Here is a 16906-nt window from a genome sequence, read left to right as displayed (position 1 = left end):
GCGCACATAATTAAAGAGTGAGAATTAATGTAGGCATAATGATTGAACTCTTTTTTTATTGTGAATAAAATTATATCCCAATTTTTTGTAAACACAAAATGTGATGCCCTAATTTGATTGTGTATTGAATGAGTGTGTGTTGTGTTATGTGTGGCTGCGTGCTAAGTTTCAGGTTGATCTGGAACAAAGGATGCAGTGGCCAATCAAAGGAAAAGTAATATTGTAGATATAAGAAGCATTTTGTGAGATTTCTATTGTTCACTATATATATATATAAGTTAATCTTGTGAGACTTCTGTTATGAATGGTAGATGCCAAAAATTGTTCCAGAGTATGTGCCAGAAATTTATGAATGAAGATCTAGTAGTTGTCAGAGAAATTATAGCTGAAGCCTGAAATTATTCTCTAAAAAAAAAAAGCTGAAACCTGAAACTGTTTTGCCACTGCCATTTTTCTCATGCATCTTAAAGTTAAAGTACACCAGGAGATGAGTGAAGAAAAGGAAGAAGAAGAATACACAAAAGGGGCAGCCAGTGGGCAAGTTCCATACTTTTGGGTTCTTTTGTTCAACAGTTGTAGTAAATGAAATATCCTGATAATCTGGGAACTATGTTGTAATCCAAAGTTAGATATGCAAAACAAAGAATAACGAAAGGAATAAATTGTGTTGGGTATCACAGTGCATGCAAAACAGTTGACTCAGTATGCTCATTTTATTACTTTGCGGAACCATAGTTATGGCATGGTAGCATACATCATTATCAATGCAAGTAAGTTGACCATATCAATTCTGACGATGATTCTTATGCTAACATAAGGATAAATTCTATTCGAGAAACTAGCCAGCATATCCAAGGTCAATCTCCAAGAATTTTGGTAGCTAGCTAGTAAATAAAGAATTAATTCAGAAAGGTTCACTCTAAAAATTCAGAAATGAAGAATTGACAAGTGATACTTGGCGTCAAAGAGTGTGAAAGAATCTGTCTTAAATATAAAATATAAAAAATAAAAAAAAGAAATGAAGAATCATTTTAATAGATTTTTTTTTTGAGAAACCAAATCATTTTAATAGATCAGTACATATATAAGATTAGTATTGTTTTATCACCAAACAAAGGGATTGAAATGACAGCATAAACGGTAGTGAAAAAGCTAAGTGCAAAATAGTAGCTGGTGGACCCACCTTGTGAACTATGACTCGAAAGGTCTTTCAGGTGCAGATCGAGCTACATGCAAATCAACAGAACATATTTTAGTTTAGATGTGCGAGGAGCTCTGTGATTTCCTCTAGCTCGAGTTACCATCAAGTCGATGAATTATGAATACTTCACCAACTTTAACAATATCGGAAGTTTCTTCTGAGGAATTATACATATTTTTTTATATGTATATAAAGTTTCTTTCTAATAATCTTTGAACTCGATCTAATCATTATCTCTCGCAAGAACTTTGTATTTGTAGAGTAACCATTATGCTAAAGATGCACAGTGATTAAAATAGTATCTATTAATTTATTTCCTTACTAAATCAAATTCACTTTATGACTTATCTCATGTATTATTTATTTGAACGCATTTATTTCATACATTTAATGATTGATTACGAAAAACTCTTATAAAAAATAATGTGAAGTTCATTTTATGTTTACCTTTTATAAAGAGAGCTCAATAATTAATTAATATTATTAATTATTTAATATGTCAATTATATGCTTATATATTTTATTGTGAATATTTCATATAATTTTTTTGTACTTTTTCAAAATTGATATATCAATTTTTTCCATTTTTATTTTTATAAATATTCTTATTTTTTGTTTAATTTTCAATTGAACCTATGGTCCTACCAATAACCCATTGGCTAAAACAATAATCTAGTGATTTAAAGTCTATGTTAAGTGTTCGTTTGGGAACAACTTATTTAGCAGAAACTGAAAACTTTTTACTGGAAGTATTGTAGATAAAAGTAAAAATTAGCTGAATACTGTAGTAAGGTCCATGAATAGTACTAAAAAGTGTAATGAGACTCACGAATAGTAGCAAAAATAAACTGAAAATGAAAATAAGCTAAAAAATTTAGCTCAACCCAAACGCACATTAAGTCAAATACCGAGATTAGTCAAATCAAGCCTATAACAAATAAAGTAGGAATAATTACATAAAACATCCTAGGATTTGACACCAATTTTCAATAAATCTTGAATTTTCAAGTTTCATCAATCTCAATCTTATTGTTTCAAAAGATTGCAATTTGAATTTTTATTAATTCTCTTTAGGTTAAAAATAACAAATTTTTAAGTAAATTGTATTTATAACCTATTTAAACACCAAAATTGCTTCATGTCAATCTTAGATAGTATTTTGGCACAAAAAAAGATTACTAAATGACTTTAAAACCTAACAAATAAGAACATTTTAACGAAGATATCGTCATTTTTGTAAGGTTTTTTTCAAATAGAATACAACTTGGTGTTTTTCCAACATATTCTTAGCGTGAAAATAAATTTAAATTGCATTTTACTTAAGTTTCTATTACTTCGAGTTAATAATACCTTTTTTTTTTTTTAATTTTATAATTTGATAGTTATAACAGAGAGGGAGGAGAGTGGGAATTTGAATCTCAGATGTCTCTGCTGGAAATACTAAAGTTCTTGACAAATCACCCACTAATATTAATTGTTAATTAATTTTCAATATCAATTATTAAATTAATTTTGATATGAGATACCCCAAAAGAAAAATTAAGATACCTCCAAAGTGAGTGCAAAAATATATTTTATCTATATATGGAACTACAATGAAACCATCCTTAAAATTTCATTATAGCTAGTATGAGTACCTCGGTCAAGTATTCTCTCAAAGTTTATAACTTTTTAGGACATACATAATATAGGTCAACTTTTGCTGCCTGAAGTACGTTCCAGACACCACCAATGGGTGTGGTACAACTGGTAGGTGACTGTTGAGACTTCATCACATCCTAGGTTCGAGTTCTCATGAGGACTGTAATTGCAATTTCTGGAAGTCCCACAAACTAATAGAGCTTGGGGTGTGTGTGGGTTCAGAGTTTCCGAGCTCCAGTTCGAGCTGGTAGTATCCATGTACTTACCCAACTGTACCGTGGGGTGTGAGACAATGACTGCCACATACGAGTCTCCTTTTTTTTGTTCTCAAAAAAAAAGAAAAAGAAAAAAAAAAAGAAAAGAAAAAGAAGAAGAAGTACGTTCCACACGACTAGATTTGATGGGAAGTTGGGCATACTCTCCCCTATGCTATTGGGCTTTTATAGAAACCCTAATTTTTTTACAATTTTTTCCCTTCTTTTTTTAATTTCTTTTTGTGTTACTTCCCTTTCACAAACCAAACCAACTCCCCACTTTAAAAATAAAAAATACATACGTGATTTTTTATATAATTAATTGTATTTTTGGTTCTTGCATGAAATTTCAAAAACAAATATAATTTCATCTTGAAATTAATATTTACTTCGATTTTGATCTTATGTGATTGGTTTGGTTTGGTTCCTACAGAATGGGACGTCTATACATTCTATTAGTTATGTAAATAGAAAAAGGATGAAGGGACTAAAGTATTCCTTTTTTGAAATTCCAAGAGACCAAACTCAAAAACTCCCATATTTAAGAGATAAAAAATTCAATTTACCCATTCTCTGTTTTTGAAACCCAAACACTAAGATCATGCTTTTGATCGATTTGCTCACTAAACATCCTGAAAAACAAGTTTATTGATACTCTATAATCAATAATCTACCATTAATCTCCAGTATCCACCGTAACATAGAATAGAAGCATAAACATTAAATTGTGTTAGGTTCTAAAAGTTTAGAACAACTGGCAAACTGTGAGCACAAACTTGTCTAGGTATAAATCTTAGAGTCTATAGGATTTATTAGACAATACTCAAAATGTTGCTAGTCAGAATATAAGGAAAAGGAAGCTGCAGAAAGATGAATTCGGAAACTTGCCAAGTTTGACTGATCGAGAGAACATGTTCAACCGATCGAAACTTGGGTCTACAGAATTTTAATTAAGCCCATCAGCCTGTTAAGCCCATTAAGTGATTAGGGTTTTAGATTTATTTCACATAGTATTTAAAGGAAATCCTAAGACACGTTTTAAAGAGACTTTGGAGGTGCTCTTGTGGAGATCTAAAAGGTGTTGTACCTTCTCCTATCAAAGTCTCTACCGGAAATCATTCTTAGAATCGTTAGATCTGAAGTAGCTGCTACAAGATCATACATAGCTAATGATTTAAACCTTTAAGGGTGGTCTTAGAGTTACAAACTGGAGAGTTTGTGTTGCTAAACCTTTGAGTAAAATCTCAAAGTCACAAATGTGGGAGTTTGTATTCTGCAAATCTAAGAGAGAATGAGTCCATGAATTCGGAACTTGCACGTGATCATATCAATAAGTTACTACTAGAGGTAGCATCAGATATAGAGTTAAATTTGATTGTAAAAACTTCGATTCTCTATAGTAAATTTGTTTTACCTTGAGAATAGTTAGGTCAAATCTTTCCTAGGTTTTTACCTTGAAATTGTTGGTTTCATTGTTTTTCCTGAGTCATCATATCGTTGTATTCTTTATTTTCCGCTGTTATGCATGATGTGATTTGTCCTTATTTAACCTAGATCTCATAATTAACCTAAGTAATCACTTAACTAATATATTAAGTTAAACAATCCGCTTTAAGGGGTTTAAACAAACAAACAAATTGATTTAAAACAACTGAATACTTAACATTAACTCCCTAAATTTGAAAGCCCAAAGTTAGGCCCCCTAAATTTAAAAGTCCAAGCTAGGTATTTTTAGAGATATAATATATCAAGAATGAATTCTCTTTGTTCTCACATCAGGGAATCAATTGCTTGATGAACCCTTAAAATTGATTATTTGCTCTTTAATCTTCATTCCTTTCAAAACTTTGAAAGAGTTCCTCTCTCTCTAATTGTTCTTTGTAAATATTCACTAAAAGGGTAATCATAAAATCTAATGAAATTACAGTCCTATCTATTTTCAACACTCTTTCGCGACATGTAGGAGAATTTGATATTATCATAAATCATCAATTTCTCCAAAAGTATCCTTATTTCCTTTTTTCACAAAATTTTCATATAATTCATAGTAAAAGCTATTCTAAAAGTATCTTTATCATGCATGGCATGGAGCAAAATACTAGGTAGTAACAGCTTAAGATAGAAATTTCATATCATTCATAAACACACCTCAGCCATAACTATGATCTAGGTTATGTACGTAAAGAGTATAGAAATGTTATTAAAAAAAAGATCTTAAGTCTTAACAGCAAGAAGGAGAAGACTAATTAATGAGACCGCACAAAAGCATTTGAATAATAGTCCCTTTTCTATTGAATGTTTTTAAGCATACTTTTTCATCAAAAAAACAATTGTACAATTTCTATAATCTATGAATTAACTCGATTGTTGGGCTGTAATATATGCCATATGCATCACTCGTCTCTACCACTAATATATTAATATTAATAGCCCCTCCTCAACTTTGTTAGGTAATTAGAATATGTTCCATACATTGAACACACCTGCATCTTTACAATGATGTTGCCAGAAATGGGAAGATCTCTAATTAATAGATTTGGTCCCTCGGTATGATTTAAAAAATATATGCATTTTTGCAAAGAAGTTACTAGTAATTTATATATTTATAAATTAATCTGCATCTTTGCTGAGATCTTGCTAGAAACTGGAATATCAAAACTTAATTAGATTTGGTCAATCAGTAAGATTCCAAAATATATGCATCTTTGCTAAGAACTTTATAGCAATTTAATGGTCTATGAAATATACTATTCAATAAGGCCTATTAATCATATCAGGTGCATTCGATTTGTTGGACTTAATTAAAAGTTGAATAAAACTGGTTTGCTTTAGTTTTACGACATTGGTGATGACATGCATTTATGCAAGAATCCTCTATTATGCTGGTTTTATAAACAATGAGAGGGATTGCTATTGTGGGATTCCCCAATATATCTTTGTCATAATAAATCTTCTATATGCTCATATAGTATATGCTGTTTCCTTATGATTACTCTTTTTTTTTTTTTTTTTTTTTTAATAAGATGAGTCATATACAACTCAACGCAATGTCACAAACCGTTATGTCTATTTATAGGGGTCAGGTTCCAACACTTCCAACATGGAGAGAAAGTAGTACAGAAGCATAGTATAATAGCAATTTCCGGAGAAGTAGACATGGCGTGATGTTTGTTCGGCTTATCTTCTACATCTAGCATACCATCAAGAGCTAAGAGATGAGCCGGAACCAATATCACTCTTGTATGCTTCTTTGCTTAGCTCTTCCTTATGTCTCCTATTGAAGTCCCATTCGCAGCAGCTTGTGTTTGATCATGGTAGTTCGGTAGGCCCTCTTGCAAATTTCACTCTACTGCATGTTATAGCTATTTTGCTTTTTTATATGTGGTTTTTTAAAACTTAAAACAAGTTTGGTTTTAAAGAAATGTAGAAATGAAAGATGATAGCAAGACAACTTTGGTTAATTAAGGACTACTATAAAATCATCTTTTCTGATGCTCACATAAGCTGTAAAATTTTCTTGTTAGTGCCCATGAAGGGTGCATAAAGGTTGGCAAGCTTATTCCATATTGCACCGAGCTCCCTGTCCCTTCTATTACAAAGTGCAATGAAAATTGTTCATTGTACCCCTCCGGCATGGAAAAGTATAAAGGGGAATGAAAGCAAAAGCAGGCCGCAAGAGCATCATAGTTTTGTATAATTCAAAAACCAAATATATTGGTAATCTGTGAACTATCAAATAGTATTTCACAACTTATATATGTTATTTGTGAACTATCAATAAACTCGTTTATTACTTCTTAGACCATATATACTTCTAACAGAAATTGACCATCTCTGTTTAAAATGAATTCATTTCATGGTTCAAATCAATTAGTAATTTGGACATAATTCATTTCATAAGGGTACTAGATCAACGCACCTGTTGCGTAGAGAAACCAACCAACATATCCATGGCAACACCTCTATTTGTCTTAGGTCAGCTGGTGATCAGTAGAGAATCAATTCAGAAATGTCCACTAAAAGAAGTCAGAGAGCAAAGCCAAAAGATTATTGGTAGGTGGTGCTAGGCATCAAAGAGAGCAACAGTATCCGCCTTAATAGAAAAAGAAGAATAAGAATTGATTATAATTGAATTATACAGAAGAATGTAGTATATTACTTACAAAGGGACTGAGATGACAGCTAGGAATGGCAACGGGTCGGGTTCGGGCCGGGTTTTTTCATACCCGGACCCGACCCGCGGGGCAAGACCCGTAATCCGGACCCGGCCCGTTTAGGGTACCGGGTTTTTTCCGGGGCCCGGACCCGCCCCAGCCGGGCCCGTTTAGAGATTGGGCCCAATTTGTGGCCCATGCAAAAAAAAAAAAAAATTAAGCCCAAATTTATTTTTGCCTACATTAAGCCTGCATTTTTGGGCCCAATCAAATAAAAAAAAAAAATAAGCCCAAATTTATTTTTGCCTACATTAAGCTTGCATTTTTGGGCCCAATCCAAAAATAAAAAAATAAAATAAGCCTAAATTTATTTTTGCCTACATTAAGCCTGCATATTCTAATGCAATTCAAGCCTAAATAATATGACCCAAATGCCAATAAATAACATGGCTCAAATGCCAAATCATAGGCTACTAATAATAAATCAATAAATCACCTGTTAATTATAAATCAATAAACCAATAAACTATAACTAATATCATAATCATAATCACTAGCTAAACATAAAAATAAAATAAATCCAACAAGTTTAAGAAATAAGTATCAAAAGTCCAACGAGTTCAAGAAATTAAAAAGCTACAAAATAAATCCCACAAGGCCACAAGTTTAGAATAATTACAAACCAACAAATTAATTCAACAAGTCCAAGAAATTAATAAAACTACTAAATTAATACAAAATATTTAATCTTCATCAATTGTGATGCAACTCCCATCAATTGTGGCACAACCCCCATCATCTTCATTTGGCTCCCCATCATTAAGAATGGACTGAAATGTACTATCTCCAGGTATAATTAAAGAACCTACAACAACAATGAATTAAAAAATGTAATAAATCTCATCAAATTGTAACTAGCAAATATAAAAACACAATTTTAGGCTCTACATTCCCAACAAACACAAAAAACAATATTTCACTACCATATTTCACACTTAGTTTCACAAGAAATGCAAGTTAACAAAGTTAATTTGAAAATAAACTTTGTTGAAACCTTGATTTGTACCAGACTAAAACCACCCAAACTGATGCAACCTTGGTCACCACACGATAATCCAATTGTCTACCCAAAGCACCACAGTTTCTCTTGTCCAGTTGCAAGTTCTAACTTTCCATACTTACCAAGTTTCTCAGCAACTTGGGGAAAGAAATGTTCACCCAATGGTAATTCAAGTAGCATGGTATCAAAAGTTTCAATGCAATCTAAAGCATCACTATAACAGCCACAAAAAACAGAGCAAGCTCAACTATTACAAATCCATGAAATCAAATACACGCAATTTGCATAAACAAAGCAATAATCAACACCAACTGCCGCAACCTCTCCAAAACATAATAATAAGAATGACACATCAGTTCTGATCCAAAGGCACCAAAACCACAAACTAAATATTTGATTCTATTTTTTTGGATAATTCAACATTTGCTTTACTAAATCAAAAATCACAAGTTAATCCAAAGCAACAAAATATTCAATTGCAATGTCCATCATAAAACCCTAAGTAATTCATTGCTTCAAACAAATAGAACAAGATTGTTGAAACGTAGGGCTGATCATATCAATATCATACACAACAAACACACTATGGAAATTACAAAATGCAAACACAATTCGAAGCAAAATAGAAGACGAAAAAAAAAAAAAGAATTTGAATAGAAAGAAAGGAAATAGAGCGGCATTGTTGTGTGGAAGGACGAACCTTCTTGCAGGTGATTGCTTCAAGTCCAAGATCCTCAGTGATTGCGGTTGGAGTAGGTGATGAAACCGAAAGTCCAAGATCACTCCCGTCCTGATCGGCGATCTTGAAGCAGGCAACGACGTTCGGATCGGTTCCAGAGACGCCGACGGTACCAGAGACGCGAACGGCTGCCGTAACCAGGAGTAGAGGGAGGCTTGTGAGGGTCGGACTGAGGGACTGAGGGATGGAGGGTACCAGAGACGCTGAGGGACGGAGTGTGGGAGTGAGGGTTGTGAGGGTCGGACTGAGGGACGGCGGCGTGAGGGAGTGTCGGAGTGTGGTGTGGGAGTGAGGGTGATGGAGTGTCAGAGCTGAAATGAGAGAGAGGGACTGTCGAACTGAGTAGGGAGGGAGGCTGCTGAAGAGTGAAAGAGTGAAGAAAGTTAGGGTTAGATTAAGGTATATATATATAGGGGGTAGTTTTGTAATTTTAGGTTCCGGGTTTTTACACGGATCGGGTTTCGGGCCGGGTTTCGGGTCGGGTCTCGGGGTTTTTAAATAAAACCCGGACCCGACCCGGACCCGCTTCGGATTTTTTTTTGGAAACCCATACTCGACCCTATTTCTAATCGGACCGGGTAAAACCCGGCCCATTAGGGTCGGGCCGGGCCGGGTACCCGCAGATCGGGCAAAAATTGCCATCCCTAATGACAGCGCCAACGACAATGGAAGAGCCAAATAGTAACCGTGGCCCCATCATCAAAAAATTAAGTTAGACTTTGGACTTGTTTGCAAGTGCAACCAATCGTTAAATTACGCAAAGACTAAGCATCAGGAAAAGTGAGAGGATAGAAAAAAATTTATTTTCTCTCTTTTTTGTTTGGTTGAAAGTGGAAAAATTGAGGGATAGAAAAAAAAATGAGATTAAATAAATTCACTCATATACCTTTATTAAAAAATGAAGCCCAATTAAAACAAAAAAGTGACAAATAATCACATAAAAAAAAGAGCAATCACTCAAATTTTTTTTTAAAAAAAATCATGTACCAAAAAAAAAAATCACATCTAGTTTTTTCTTTTTTTGAAAAAACAACTATCATGCCCAAACCCTGAAAAAAAAAAAAAAAAGGGGCAACTTTACTGCCTAGGGGGAGAAGAAAAAAAAAATAAAGGCAATTTGAAGAAGCCTATGTGCACATGCACATGGGTTCCTAAATCTTGATCATGGATGCTCCACAATCCGTATGCTTAGTATATGCATGTCATATAGCATAGGACCCATCCACACAAACCCTTTTCAGTTTTCATCCCTATAAATAGAAAGTAAGTTCCAACTTTCCAAGTACGGAGGAGAAAGTTCTAAAAACTACTCATTCCTGAGGAAGTAGACAATGTGAGATATTGGGGTACGGCTCGTCTTCTACTTTCACATCCAAAGCTCCGAGATGAGCCGAACCAATATCACACCTGTATGCTTCTTCTTCTTCTTTGGTTGAGTGGGATTGAAGCCGTCATCAGCTGCTTAAGTGATCATAATACCTTGAGAATCTCTCTTGCAAAGTTTCCGTACATTTTATCTTCAGTTTGTTCTTACTCTATAATTTGAACTTACGCATGCTTGTTTCTATTGCTAGAATGATAACAGAAAAAGCTCAATTATTTAGACCATCTTTGTACTTTAAAGAGTCATTTTCAAGGTAATCTTTTTGAGGTTTACTTTTCTAAGAAAAAAAAGTGCTGGCTAGTTATATATTGCTAGACTATTTCTCCACACACAGAATACTAGCATACACCGAAGCAGCTTGGTATTTGCCTTATCAATATCTTTAAAGAAAACTCCTACCTGTTATCTCTTCACTTTTGTGCTTACAAATTTCTTCAGATAAAGCTGTCATATTGCATCACTAAAGGTGGGCGGGCAGTGAATTTCTTAGGTAGCCAGCCGAGTCATTTGCCATTTCTGTAATCAATCCAAAACTCCAAGGAGACTAGAAGAGGTTGAAATTCCAAGAAACACATTCAAAGGTTAGTTACTTCGTTAAATATCATCATAAAATAATTGTATTTTCAATATGATAAGGTTATTGACTTCTTGCTTCTATTGATTGCACGTCTACACTATTCTATTTGAAAAAAAATGAATCTTTCTCATAATCACCTATTAACAATGTTACTTTCTTACTAAATGAAGCCTTCATCTAAAAATTACAAAACCTGAATTACTCAAACAGTGCAATATATTCAGGCATCTCTGAGGGTTGCTATTATTCAACTAAGCAAAAATCTACAATTCTTTTTCTTTCCATGATAAAAAGTCATCAAATATCTAACAATAAAGCCGAATCACAGTTCACCTTTATTCATGTAAATTATGATTATACAAGTTTGCTTCTCCCCCCACCCCCCCCCCCCCCCAAAAAAAAAAAAAAAGTTAAGCCAAATAGATGTTTTAAACGTCAAAAAATAGATGTTTTAATCAGCAATCAAAATTTTTGGAAATCCAAGCTGCTGATTTTTAGTCTGTTAATTGTTTTACATTTTCTTAGCAAAAAATATAATAAAGGGTATGACTATGAAAGTATGAATTCAAATGTTCTTTTCTCACATTTTCCCGGCCACCATTATTTAGCTATACAGATATTCAATATGTTCAGTGAAGTTGTTTTCACTGGAAGGTCATTGGACACCACAAGTAATCAACTTGATAAATAAAGATTACATTCAATTGTGGGAGTCAATATCAGGTGCGAAGAGATGGGGAGGCTTCCTTAAGCCAGTCAGCAGGACTGAACTTCAATGAAGCAAAGAAAAACCATGTGTAGCAGCAGTTTTATGGAGCAACAGGAGGACTAAGCAACCAGCACAAGAATCTTAGGCTACATGTTTTTTCTTGTCAGCATGAGCTCAGGCTTTTCAATGATATATCTGTTTCCTAAAAGAAGGAATTGCAAAAGATTGATAAATGAAAAATGCAAAATTCATAAATGGATGGAATAATATCCATGGTTCTGAAAGTTTGTCTGCATGATTTGGTGGACAATTTGTGGCAAACAAAACTATCAAAGACAATATGAAGGGTGTAATCACTCATGTTTGTGCAGTAGCTTTTTTATAACAAAGTATAATTTGAACTATGCGTGATATGCTCTGAAACTTTAGGTGGACATTGATGAGAGAATCAGCTAGAATCAACTAGGAAAATGAGATTATAATAATAAAAATTTGCAACTAAACAAAATTCTAGGAATTGAAAATTTTTACTGGTACGGAGGATAGGTATCAGAGCTTTGACCAACTTGTCAATAACTTATGAAAATTACTTAGTATCAGGTATAGATGCAACTTTTTTTGCAAATGGCAGGCGTGGGTGGACTAGCCTTTCCCTTCATAGGTAACTTTTCAGCAGAGCACATATATACAGGTTGACAAACCCCAAAATAACCTATCCATTCTCATAAATTTTCTTTCTAACCCAAATTTGGTATTTGACTTGGACTTGTCCCAATTGCAGTCATGCAAGTCTCACGCACATTTTTATGACTTCCACATCTACCATTGCCACAGTAGCCTTAAGTTAGAATCATCCTTACAACAATCTACATAATCACTTGAACAGGTCTACAATAACTAACAAAAATCTGGGAAAAATGAACTGATATCTGCCACTGCTCATACAGTATCCCTAAAAAGTTAGAATCACCAAAATCTCAATCTACATATTTTTATCATCACATATCCATACAGGAATTCAAAAATCTGGGAAATATATAGGGCTTTTGCCAATGCAAATTGCATGCGTTATATCATTAGGAGAATGAGGAATGATGATCATGTAAAGGTCAAGGGTGGCAGCTGCAGTCAGAAAAATAAAAAATAAAAAAATAAATCCACGATCTCATAAGGGTGGCAGCTGCAGTAAAGGTTTCTATTGTTTTCAACCCACATCTTTCAACCAAAAGGCAAAAAGAAGCTCCAAGAAATAGTGCAAGTGAGCAGTACTTCAAAAAGAAGGCTCACCAAGAATCACCAAATGAGCACAGACCATTCTTGAAATGGTGGAAACAATTAGCATCCCTGATAATTATTTCAAGTTCAACTATCTTAGAGATGAGCTTGGCTGCAATATGGAAATCCCCACAAACATGGAGATTCTTGGAAATTCTAATTCATGTCCCTGGCTTAGTGTTCAGAAGAGCAAAGACAAAAGACAGCTTTTCACTGTGAACTGCCAGATGGAATTCCTTATCCTCCTCCACATCATGTAGAGCAGAACCAGTCTCGGGAACATAACCTAACTCTTTCATCTTCTCCACCAATACATCTAGCTCTTCATATATCTTCTCAGAATGTGGATGCGATTGGTCACCAGCAAGAAAGGTGTGAATCCAATCATTCAGCACAACATTGCATATATGTTGGATAACAAGACATAATAACCTGACTGCTTCGAAGCCAATTGAAAAAGTGATCAGCAGCTAGAAACCTAGAAGCCCAATATTCTGGTTTGAGCACTCAGCAGAGCAACCCAAACTCTCTCGTCAGGCCCTACTGGCATCTGCTTGATAAAACTATAGGCCTCATCTCATCTACTTGTCCAGAACGTCTCAAGAAATCTACCACACAAGCATAGTGTTCAATCCTTGGAATTATCCTATACTCCTCAGTCATCAATTTGAAGTAATATTGTCCCTTCTCCAATAGTCCTGCATGGCTGCAACCAGAGATAACTGAAACAATGGCAATCGAATCTGGACTGTTTCAAGTCTCGCATTTTTAGAAAAAGTACCACAGCATCACGACCTTGTCCATTAAGACCAAATGCAGAGATCATTGAGGTCCGTGATACAACATCATGGAACTTCGTCCGGTCAAATACTTCCCTTGCATCTTGTAAACTTCCACACTTAGCATACATGTCAACCAAGGAATTCTCCAATAACAAATTTGGTCGAAGTTTCTTCATCTCAACATATTCATGCATCTGCCTTCCTAGAGATAGAGCCAAAGGATCCCCACAAGCTGGAAGAACACTAGCAATAGTGACTGCATCAGGTTCTATCCTATATTTTTTCCATCTGTAAATATAAATTAACCGCTTCACCATTCTCTTAAATTAACCGCTTCACTATTCATTGAATTATTAACATACACTGCCGTCATCACATTCCATGAAACAACACTCTTCTTTGGCAACTTCATGAAAATCTCTTTAACATATGAAACATTGTTAGATGAAGTGTTAGTTACAGCCGGCAAGAGGCTAGCTATTGTACCAGCATCTGGTTTTAACCTCAATGCCTCCATCTCTTTACAAACCTATAATGAATCATCAAACCTTGCATTTTGCACATACCCAGCAACCTTGAATTCCAGGAAACAACATCTCTGCTCAGCATCTCATCAATAACTCGCCGAACCTCCATTAAACAACCACATTTCCCATACATTGCAACTAGACCATTCCCCATAAAAAAATTCAAATCAAGCCCAAATTCAACAACAGCACCCTGAATTTTCATCCCAACATTCAAATTATACAATCTGGAACACGCTTTCAACACACAAGGATGTGTATAATTATCAGGCTCAAATCCCTGGCAAGCCATGGTTTTGAAACCAGAAGAGCATCATATTACATATGGTTGTTTACACAGCTTCTGATCATGACATTAAGGAAAACAATGTTCTTCTCAGGAATTTCATCATATATGTTGTGTGTTATACTGGGTTCTCCACGAGCAGCATAAGCCCTCGTGAGTTTCATGCCAAGGGAAGGGTTTGAGTGTAGGGGTTGATCAACAATGATCTTAGAATGGAGTTTCTTCAAGATTTTGATGTCTGGGTATTGGTCCAATATTTCACCACACATTTCTTCAGTGAGAGCTGTGCTTTTCTGGGTGAACTCAGGCTTTGGGGTTGAGGAGACTAGATTTTACAGTTGCCTGGCAGTAGAAAAATGGCAGGAAAGAGGAGTGACTGATTTCATGAATGGTTGAAGACTAGAGTTTGGAAATTGAGGTTTGGGACAGTAAAGTCGGATTACTTGATTTAGATATTAGATCACGGGTTTGATATATGGCGTTTCTCCAAAAAAAAAAAAAAAAAAAAGAGTTTGATATATGGCCAGTGTCTAACTTCCATGGTCTATCATCCTCAATGGATTTCATAACCTTGGCCTATACTACTAGGCTACCATCAGTCCCAAGTTCCCAACAGTTAAAATGGCTTAGTCTATTAGACCCGTTAAACTATGTACCTCAAGACTCGAGTGAGAGAGAAGGTTTAACGGAGATAATTACACACTTTGTGTACACCATTTCACAATTATAGCTAAAATCGTGTTTTCATCTGTAGTGTGTACAATAGTGTATAACTCTAGAGTGTGCAACAATAATTAGTGAGGATGTAAATTCTTTACCAATTTCATTGAAAAGATCTGTTCCTAATGGCAATGGACTACAATAAATTTCAAAAAAGTATTAATAGACTTGATTAGGTTGAATTCCCACCAAGTAAAAACTATTATTCCCACCACCCCCGCCCTACTAGTATATACATTCTACATATGGTTTCACCAAAATAAAGTACCTACATGTGGAGGAGTGGCACAGTCCACCCTCTTTCCATTTTATTTAATCAAGGGTCTAAAATGCATGGAACTGAGCAAATGAAATATTAGCACAAAGATACAATCATACAACACATTCAAGTTAAAATAATTTTGAAAAAAAAAACATTGAACCAATTTTACAAGAAATGGCCATACAAATGAGATAAAAAGTACAAGTTTATTAACCACTTTTGGTTGAACTCTCAAGTAGGCTACCATAGTTAAATCTGGAAATGCATGGCAGCTAGTCCACATCTCCCAATTATGTTTTCAGGAAATAAGAATATGTCCCATACATCGAACTCTCATTTCCTTGCAATCTCATTTAGATTTGGTCAACCAATTAGATTCCAAATATATGCATGTTCTTTTTCAAGATCTTACAAGCAATTAATTTTCTCTCTCTCTCAAATTATAGGATTTCAGCTCCCATTTGATTATACATTACAATTAGGCCACTAGATATTCTAAGGCTACTGAAAAATTTAGAGATTTATAAATGAATTACCGTAAAAAAAATATATATAATAATAATAATAAATAAATAAATCATTTTTCTTTTTTCAAAATAATTGAACCTTAACACCATATATCTACATTCATGATGGATTGAAATCCACCCCCTTATACTATAGGCTTAGGTCAATAATTACTATCAAAAGATTGCAATTCTTGACCTCTCATAAGTTGTAACATTTTTACGTACAAAATCAAAATACAATGAAATAATTAGTTTGAAAAAATCTAATCAATGATTCATTAACCACAGTAGGTGCATTGTTATGTTGAGCTTGAAGATTCAATAACCATTAGGTACCTGGAATTTTGCAAAATTATGTGGCATGCTATATATCATACTAGACTTTGTGCCCTAACTAAAGAATATTGATCTTCCATTATGCGATTTTATATATAAAAAAGGATTGCTAGTGGTATTCCTAAATCTTGATCATTGTAATTGCTCCACAATCCATATGCCTTATATGCATGTCATTAACCATCATCCACACAAACCCTTTTCAGTTTTCAGCCCTATATATAGGAAGGAGGCTCCACCTTTCCAAGTATGGAGAAGAAAGTTCTAAAAACTACTCCTTCGTGAGGAAGTAGACAAGGTGTGATACTGTTACGGCTCGTCTTCTACTTTCACATCCAAAGCTCCAAGATGAGCCGAACCAATATCACTCTTGTATGGTTCTTTGCATAGCAGCTTCTTCTTATTCTTTGGTTGTGTGGAGTTGAAATGGTCATCAATTGCTTATGTGATCACAATACCTTTAGAATCACTCTTGCAAATATAATGTAAG

At 34.4% G+C, this 16906-nt stretch overlaps 1 pseudogene; it reads right to left on the bottom strand.

Annotated features, from left to right (window-relative positions):
* Positions 1–13002: 13002 nt before the first annotated feature.
* Positions 13003–14975, bottom strand: LOC115959351 (annotated as a pseudogene).
* Between the last annotated feature and the right edge of the window lie 1931 nt (positions 14976–16906).

The sequence above is a fragment of the Quercus lobata genome, chromosome 9 (assembly GCF_001633185.2).
Source record: "Quercus lobata isolate SW786 chromosome 9, ValleyOak3.0 Primary Assembly, whole genome shotgun sequence".
Classification (NCBI taxonomy): Eukaryota; Viridiplantae; Streptophyta; class Magnoliopsida; order Fagales; family Fagaceae; genus Quercus; species Quercus lobata.
This window is presented reverse-complemented; position numbering and strand designations above follow the sequence as displayed.